This window comes from Argiope bruennichi, chromosome 10 (genome assembly GCF_947563725.1).
Source record: "Argiope bruennichi chromosome 10, qqArgBrue1.1, whole genome shotgun sequence".
In the NCBI taxonomy this organism is placed as follows: Eukaryota; Metazoa; Arthropoda; class Arachnida; order Araneae; family Araneidae; genus Argiope; species Argiope bruennichi.
The window spans coordinates 93714983-93724831 of NC_079160.1; the positions used below are offsets into that span (position 1 = coordinate 93714983).

General features: G+C 31.6%; 1 pseudogene; it reads left to right on the top strand.

Moving 5' to 3' along the window:
* Positions 1 to 2450: 2450 nt before the first annotated feature.
* LOC129989118 (acetylcholinesterase-1-like) lies at positions 2451 to 9113 on the top strand (annotated as a pseudogene).
* The last annotated feature ends 736 nt before the right edge of the window (positions 9114 to 9849 follow it).

Consider the following 9849-nt stretch of genomic DNA (forward strand, 5'->3'; position numbering starts at 1 on the left):
ATAAAAACTTGCTTTGCTAGCAATTTCAAAAACATTTTTATGTTTCATTTGATTCTCAATAGGCTTTTACATTTTTTTGTTGCCAAAATTAAATAATATGTCATATATTACCATGTAAAATTTTTTTGCATAGTAATGTAAAACATACATTATATATATATATCAATGCAATTAGTTCATTTTTTAACATAGTATAGATGTGAATGCTTTTCAGTGATAAACAAGATAATGTATTAAATCTTCATTTAATACCAAAATAAAAACAATCGTTGGATAAAAAAATGTTATTGCTCTTTTTGAAAGATGTTTCGAAAATAATATGTTCTTTCAACACTCAGCTAAGATTTTTTTTTATTGTCTTTAGCATTTTTTTTTCAATATAAACGATTATCTTTATTGAATTTTTAAATATCAAATATTATTTTGCATTTACGATAGTGATACTAAGTGAAAAGTTTTAGAAAAAATTTTAAAGAAGTTTTCACATTTTTTTCCCCAAAACCTTACGCATTCTTGCTTTTACATTAAATAATCGAAAAAGAATGTAGGGTAAATATAAATTCCAAAAATATATTTATTTTGCCACTCATTTTTACTAATCTTTTAAAATATAACTATTACAATTTTTTTCTAACCAAGGGAATTTTTTTCTAACCAAGGGAATGTATTACGTCAAATCTTATATATCTCATCTATCGAATTGTTTCGATAGATGAGTTAACATATTTTTAAAACTTCATTTAATAATGAAATACAAACATTTATGAAATAAAATTCGGGGGAAAAATTACTCAGCGAAATATATTTCGAAAATACATTCCTTCAGTTTTCAGCCTGAACATTTTACTAAAACATTACATTCTTCATAAACTAAATATGAAGATTTAACACATTTAAAATTACATTAATCATAAATATTACTTTTTTAGTATGAACTGTCATGTTGAATTTTTCAAGCTGAATTTCTGATTTTAAAATGTTATGTGAAGTTTTCTATAGTATTGTTAAGACAAGATAAATTTTTGAACGAAAGCTTCATGTTAAATTTCCACAAATTTACACACGAGGGAATCATTTGCAAATTTTTGATAATGTGTACATTATATAACATTTTTTGACTCCTCATCTCTCTCTCTCTCTCGTTCATCTGACCGACGTTAGTTTCATCTCCTGCTTCTTTGCTTAGAATAAACGAGAGCTCAGCTAAAGTATCATTTTTTGGCCAACCATCATCTGATCACTGAACCATCAAGATCACTGTCACTTTCATCAGAATCAAGTAAAATTGCTTTAATTTCTTCTTCAGTGTGTTCACGATTTCTTTTACTCATAATGAAGAAATAATAAGCGTTTCAATAGAAAAATTGCTCTGATAATCCAAACACCCGATTCACAGTACATAAAATAAAGAGTAGCAATTCACAACTGAAGAGAAATTTTCAGAATGGCATTCTAAAAAGGAACTCAGTATTTATATAACTTATCTCACTCTTTGAAGAGGGCGATAAAGAATACTTCCAATCTTTTTTTTTCTTTTTTCTTTTAATTCTATTTTAAAAGCGGTAGTTTGTACACGGCCTCAGAATTTCCGACAGTCCTTTGATGAAAGAATAATATGCTTGGAATGTAAAACGACTTCCTTCCATAGTAACAACTGTCGCTACCCATTTTGTGAGAAAACTGCGATGTGAATAGGCCGCAGTGTCAATGCAATGGTTTGTCTTTATATCATTACAATAGTCTTACTACTGAAAAAGGCTTCTGATGCTTGTCCGAAAAATAAACAACGTGTCGGTATCCTTATATATCATTCATCGTTACCAGAGAACTTCAGTGGAAAATTTCTTTTATAAATGGCCATAAAATCTTTCCAATTTTGAGCTAACAACACGTGAAAATAGAAACTAAAACCCTTTCAAAATACAAAATGTACGCCAACAACCTATTTAGTGAATCCCTCCTCAACCCCTACCGCCCTAAGGCACAGGGAAAACTACTGTGAAAAAGCCGCGATTGTCGAAGATAACGAGGACCTCCTGGAGTGTTCAGTAGAGGAGCCTCTTTTAATACCCATCTCCCCTAAAACGGCTAACAGCCGCCCCAAACCGACCCACGTGGATATTATAGGGTAAATTCTCAAACCGCCCCAAACCGCCCCGCTGGAATCGAGAGGGTTAAGTACTCAAGAATCTGACAACTCTGATAGCAGAAGACATTATCTATAAAAGAAACGATAATAGCAACGTAAACAAAACTGCAGTTTCTCCGCTAGCGTGTTAAAGATGAAAACTGTATTTTTTTTTTTTTTTTTACTTTTTTTTTTGGTGGTGAAGCGCTCAAACAAAGGTAGAAATTATCTCACGAAATTCAGTTATCACTATTTGAAATTCTCAGTTCATTTTGTTTACTTATAGTATGCTGGTTCTTTTATTCTAATCACATACCAGACTCCGGCATTCGACGGCAGCACTCTGCAGAGCGTTGGGCTTTACTTTAATACTTATAAAATAATTTGCATTTTCCAAAATCTTTTATGTTTCTTAAAATGTAGTTGTGAAATGATTAAAATAACAAATTAAAAAAGATTATTGTCTGCTACTTTCATCGCTTTATGGCTTCCAAAATTGGAGCTTCCTTGACTCACCCTCATACGACAGCTGGTAGGACTGCATTTTGGCTAATCTGTCTGTATTGCATAAGTAATAATATCGCTCCAAGTACGGTTCTCTATATTATAAGTAAAAACATCGCGGACCAAGAATCTCAGCGGCAAGTAGAAAGCTAGGTGTTACTCTTGTAGAAAATTGAAGAAAAATTCACACATTTTATAGGATGACCTGCAAGATTCTACACAAAACCACAGTTCTATTCAGCCGTTTTATCTATTTGGTCCACAATTTGCAATAATAGAACAAGAAATTCAAGAAAAACAGAAACAATTTGCTTGAATTTGAACTTTCGATCTTTTCATATCTCTGTAAGTACTTTTTATCTATCAAACAGAAAAAAATGATTTTTTTTAGTCAAATTTTCTCTTTTTTAAAAATTTATTTGCATGGCTGTATAAAAAACACACTTCTTACCTTTTGTTCTTTCTTTAAATAAATTATTGAAACACATATATTTTTTTTAAAAAAAGTTATTCTTCCTCCTGATATGTTGAACAGTAAACAATATATGAAAATTTTATCGGGAAATTTCATTACTTTAAAAAATAATTTATCAGTAAAGTACTTAAGAAATCCTAGAAGAAATAATTATATTAGTTTCATTTCCATTTTTAACTACCTTTCAGATCCAAATGCGTTTATTCAAAAATCTACACGTGGCAGTCAAAATGCTATTACTAGAAAACTATTTTATTTAGGATAGTTAATATATCTGTAATTACCTTTGTAGTAATGAAAAATGTGTAACTTTTGCTCATTTTAACCTATAAATGGAGACATGAATTTTCTCTCGCGGCCAGAGACATGGAGTCAAAAAGACTCCACGGTTATTTTCCTTTTTTTTCTTTGTATATAGCACTGGAATTTATTTTGGAAACACAATACATTCTGAAAATCATACAATTACCTAGAATATTAATATCAAAAATGTTAATAATATAAGATATCATAAGAAAAACCTTAACAATCTTTTAATAGGTATTTACTTCGTTTAGATATTGCGGAATTACACTAATGTTAGTAACTGTTAAAATTTTACAAACAAAACTGAATAATAAAATGGCTTAAAATATTATTTTAGAATATGTCTTTATTCTTTTTGCAACATTCGAATTAAAAGCAGTTTCAGAGACATGGAGCCAATGACTCACTAAATAACAACAAAAACTTTGAACGTGTCCATTCTTAGACTTTTGCCAACATACTGCTGAAAGAACAACATGAAGGTACTGAGGAGATTATTGTATTCAAGGACAGAGTGATAGCTAATGAGCAATGTGGAGTCCTTTTGATTGCCGTATCCAGTTACGGGTTAAATTAATTAGACATTATTACAGTTAAGAGTAATCAAATTGTGAAAATTTATTTTAAATACTTTTTTATGGTTTGATTTTTATTTGGTATCTAACAGGTTACTTAGCTTCTTATCAAGAAATGACCTTTGCAACACTAACCTATTTGATCACAGTATTATGGCACGCAATGGGTACATCAACAACAGTAGAGACCCCTCTAGGTAAAATCGAAGGAGTTATGTCCAAAGTGAATGGCGCACCCATAAAAATGTTCCTTGGTGTACCATTTGCTAAACTTCCCGTTGGAAGTCGGCGATTTTTAAAACCGGAATCTGTTGAAGCCTGGATTGGTACCCTTTAAGCGAATAAAACAGCCTCCTGCATGCATGCAGCATACAGAATTGCCATTCCCATGGTATGATAATATGACTGGTAAAAGCGAGGATTGTCTTTATTTGTATATATACACGCCTTTCTATGCTGCTAGAGGAAGTAAGCTTCCCGTGCTTTTCTGGATTCATGGTGGAGGATACACTCTGGGATCCAATCGCATGGACGTGTACGATGGAAGAGTTTTGGCACAGAGAGAAGGTGTGGTTGTGATAATAACCAATTATCGTGTGAGATTGTTCGGTTTTCTTACTTCAAACACAAGCGATGCACTAGGAAATGTAGGTAAGTAGAATAGTTACACTAACAAAATAACAATATGTTGAAATGAAATACATTTTATATAGTTCAGATTCATAACTGGTTATGTTATATAAAAACTGTAGTACCTGTTACTAACACAAAATTTACTGCATATCTTTCCACACATTTGAGTTATTTTTGCAATTCGAATATTTTAATTTTTGTTTGAATCGGCTTCGTTTCATGTCTTTTGCATTCTGTTTTAAATAATTAAACAAAATGTATATATTCATTAATGACAATAGTTGCCATTTAATATGATTACTTTGGGACTATGATAACGACAACCGATTAATAAAAATATTGAACTGGATAAAACTGCAGCACACTCCTGAGTAACGGGATCGTGACTCTCCGCTTTCCGTACTTTTCGGCCTAATTTTCTTTTATCGTGATTAAATGAGGAACGCAAGGCTTGCAATGGTGATATTGCCAAGGCATTGCAAGCTGGCTTCTTCTAACATCTTCCCATATCTCTTTTTTTCAAAATACAAGTTGTGACAGGAAAAGAACAGCATTCTGCTCGTTGTTTGATATACCGTCAGTGTGTAACGAATCTCAATTATTGCCGCTGTTCCTGATTGTAACTGTACAGAACGTAGAGTATTCCTAAATTCACATTCTACATGATTTGACATGAAATAGGGGCTTAGCACTCAATAAGAAGTGAAAAAATACGCATTATAACAGTGAGTTTCGGTATCAAAATTTTGTCGTCTCGTATTGGTGGGCAAAGAAATGAGTTCATAGAACTCCGGCATATCCAGCTTTTTTGTTATCCGGCCTGCCTTTCCGCCACATTGGGCAGGATACTCAGGAGTGTACTGTAGTTACATTTAATCACATCAACAGAAAAGAAGGAAAAAAATTGACTAACCTCAGTGTTATCCACAATTTGTATCAAAAATAATTCAGACCTTCCTTAATAGTTTTATATATTGTTCGCATTCTTATTTTTTTTTTTTTTTAATTTTGAATAATATAACATCTCGGGTTTCAAATTACCAAAGAGACATTTCAACGTTCTTTGTGGGTTTACTTCACCACAGCCCCATCGGCGTTATCAATGTTTATTACTTATTTTGATTAGAAAAAGATTACAATTTTTCAAAATTTTATGAAAAAAATACCTGTGAAATTTTCAACTGCGCCATAGAATTAAGATAACTCATTTTTGATCATTTTTTGTTAAGAATTACAATTTTGTCTTTAATATCCAGATAAAATTTATTTTCTTTTTTAATCTATTTTGCCTTCATAACTCAATCGAGAAAATGATGGTTTATGATTGTTCAGCACATTTCAAGCTATGCTTGTCCTTTCAACCAATCCAGACAAAAGAATGTGAACCCCATCTCATGTGGAAAATGCCTCCCAGATGATTCTTTACAAATGGAGCGAGAAATTCTATGAATATCAATCATTAATGCTGGTTGAATCCGCATCTTTTCACTTGCTTAAGAATTGTTGGTTATTACAATTTGATCAAATTAAAAATAATTCCATTTTAAAGTTTTCTTACAGCTTTTCACCGTATACCACAAAAGTTGCCAGTTGATAACAGTTTATCTAAAAATTTATAAAAAATTTTTTTAATTCACACCATATGTTTGGTGCAGCATAATCAAGAATAGTTTTCACGTCTCTGAACTTTGTTAAATCAATCAATCTGTTGTTTTGTTTTTTTTTGTGATAAAGTCAAAAAACCCACATAACATTCGTTTTGTCTTTTTCTTTTCAGGATTGTACGATGTAGTGATGGCGCTCCGGTGGGTTAAGGATAACATCGAATATTTTGGAGGCGACAAGGACCGGATCACTATTAGTGGGGAAAGTGATGGTTCCTCGATCGTCAGCGTGTTGTGTGTTCTCCTCTGATCAAAGGCCTGCTCACTCGAGCTGTCATGCAGAGCGCATCGATAGTCAAACATAAATATAACAAACTGGATTACAACTTGAATCTGACTCAGCATCTTGCAATAGCTGTCGACTGTGCAACTGACGATTTCACAATCTATGATCATCCAATCAAAGTCGCCCAGTGTCTGAGAAGTAAGAGAAAGTGCAATTACTGTATTCATATGTAGTAATTGGGGATTAAGTATTTGCAACAAGAGGACACACACACTAGATATAAATGTAGATACAAAAGACCAGTTTTTTTGCCTTCAAAATTCCATTTCACCTTTTCTTTCTATTATTTCCCTATCATAGACAGTGCATTAATTTGTGATTGGTTTTTGCATTAGATATTAGATACACATAGATAGAATATATGATATTTAGAAACCATAGAGATCGACTGAGATGATGAAGTAAAATTACAATAACTAGTTGATAAAATTGTTGCTTATGACGGGTCCGTATTTCAAGGTAAAAATATCTATTTTGCAGATGTCATCAACAGATAAAAATTTTAAAATCTATACAGTTCTTTGCATACAATTAGTTACTCTATCAGTTTTATGAAGAGCTGTTAAACAGCTTCTGTATAAATAACCATCCACATTTGTACGTTTCCAATTGAAATAGATTTTTCCTATTCCAATAAATTCGGTATTTGTTCCAGTCCCTTGTTTCAGCAGGTCATTTTGCTTAAGATAAATCAATTGATGTCTAATGGTAAAAAGCAAGAATAGTAATTTTGGTTGCCTAGGAAAGTGGAAGACCTTATTTCTAATTTTATTGAAAAAAAATATTTTTTAATCGTCGAAATCTTATTTGTAAAATTTGTATTAAATTTCAAACTTTTATAAAGTTTTGGGATTGGAAATGGGTGTATTAAATTCGAAAATGCTTTACCGTAGTATTATAAATGCCTTGCTGCTAAAATTGTGCTTTTGAAAAGAAAACTAGTTTTAAAGACAGGAAAAACTGATGTATTAAAATATTTCTAAATATTTTAAAGGCTCTTAATCATGAATGTAGTTTACAAAACATTAATATTGAATTATATGAAAATTAGAATTGCGATAACAATATGGGGTCACTATAGACTTCTGATTATTTCTTAGTTCTTGCTTACAAACGTTGTCATTTGAAAAATAGAATTTTCTGATAAATGGGCATTGGAGTAAAATGGCTCTTATTATATTATTCAGTGTTCAACCATCAATGAGAAAGAATCAAAATGAAAAATTTATGCTAAAGGTAATCTCACTTTTTTGGGACAGATATCACAATAAATCATAAGGTAACTGTTGGAAGAAAGAAATTTAGTTTCTCTTTTAGAATATATATATATATATATATATTATATACCTCATACCATACTATAGTTATATCATAGTTATATAAAATACTAACTATTTTATATAGATATACTATAACTTATTCACTTTCCATTATATACTACACAGGGTGATCAAAAACCTTGATGTACAATTTGTTTTTGGACGACCCGTACGGGTGCCGAAAGATTATAATAGAAAAGAAATTTGGTTAAGTAGCCAAGTGATGAAATTATGGGCAAACTTCGCAAAACATGGGTAAGTGATACATATTTTTGAAATTTTATCATTTTTAAATGATCGAACTCAGTTTCGTGATACTTTTGCTCGAAAACTGCACTTTATCTACCATCCTTGATGCCACTTAGAATAATAAAATAGGAGCAGAATTATTTAGTAACGATAAGGAATTGCCTTTCAGTATTTTTTTTTTGTTTGAATAATTATAACCTCATTCGTCCTCTCATTTCCAGTGAGGCACCTTTCGGGGCGCTTTGAGAATTTTGACTTTATGTCCAAGTGGGTCAGTTTCGGATGCTTGCCTTCTTTGGAGGAGAGGTGGGCGTTCAAAGCGGCTACTGTGTGAAGCACTCCAGGAGATCCGTGTTATCTCTCACGATCGTGGCTTTTTCACAGAAGATTCCTCTGTGCCTTAAGGCAGCAGGGTTGGGCAGAGATTCACTCAATATTTTGTTTGTGTATATTTTGTGTTTGGAAAGGGTTTTAGTTTCTATTTGCACGTGTGCTCAAAATTGGAAAGATTTTATGGCTATTTATAAAAGAAATTTTCGACTGAAATTCTCTGTTAACGAAGAATGATGTACAAGGACACCGAGTTTTGAAACATGGTCACCTTTCTCCAATCTAAAAATATATTATTGAAATAAAATACTTTCTATTGTTTTATCAAATTAATTTCTTTATCTACGATGATTAGACTCAAGTATCGTACGCATTTCTAGAATTTATATATTTTTTAAAAAACTAGTATATATTTGCAAAAATCCTATGTTGAATAAAAATACTTCTAGTTTTTTTCTTCATCCAAAGTCTTTTTTATCGACAGTCATTTTTAAAGAAACTTACTTTATTTCTTTTTATTTTAGGCATCCTGGTGTATTGTATCCCAAATGGCCAAAATATTCTAAAGAAAACCATACCTATATGACTATAGATGTGGATCATTTTGGCAGACTTGGCATGGGGCCTCACATGGAAAACTGTGACTTTCTGAGGAGTTATTTTGGATTTTAAAACTTTCGTTCAGAAAACGAATGTATTTAATAATAAACGAGCACAAAACAATGCATCCAACAGCTGTTTATTAAACACCGACTGTCTGAAATCAGAAATCGTTTGGAAAAAATATGTTTTTGAGATAAATTTCTTTTCATTATTATGTTGCATTTAATTTAAATAATCTTGCTTTAAATTCATGCTACGTTTGATTTATGTTCAAGCTAAGTTTGATTAAGTCATTTTGCGATAAATTTATCATTTAACTTATTTTTATTTAGAGCTTTCTAATAAAAGTTTAAAATACTCAAATGGATCTTTCCCAGAAAGGAAATGGTTGAATGAACGAGTTGAGATAAATAAGTTTGTTAATATAACCTCTCCCAAAGCAAGTACAGTTTGTAATCTCCTATCACGCTCAATAAGAACTTCATTCAGTTGGCGATGGATTTCGTATTGGAGACAAATGTTCTAAAATGTCTAAAAGAGCTTGGATGATTCTATTTTTATCACCCTATTAAGAAGTTTCTAGCTGCTTCATATGTATAATACTTATGCCATCGATCCATCGTTTCGGTTCATCTTGTAAATTAAAAAGCCTGCTTATTAATAACGGAAAGATTTAGATCAGCATCCACGGAAGATTGAAACTATTCCCACTAATCCCGCCAATGTTCTCCGCCGCCTTTGAATGGTTCCAGCTTCATTGTAGGCAATTTAATTGTA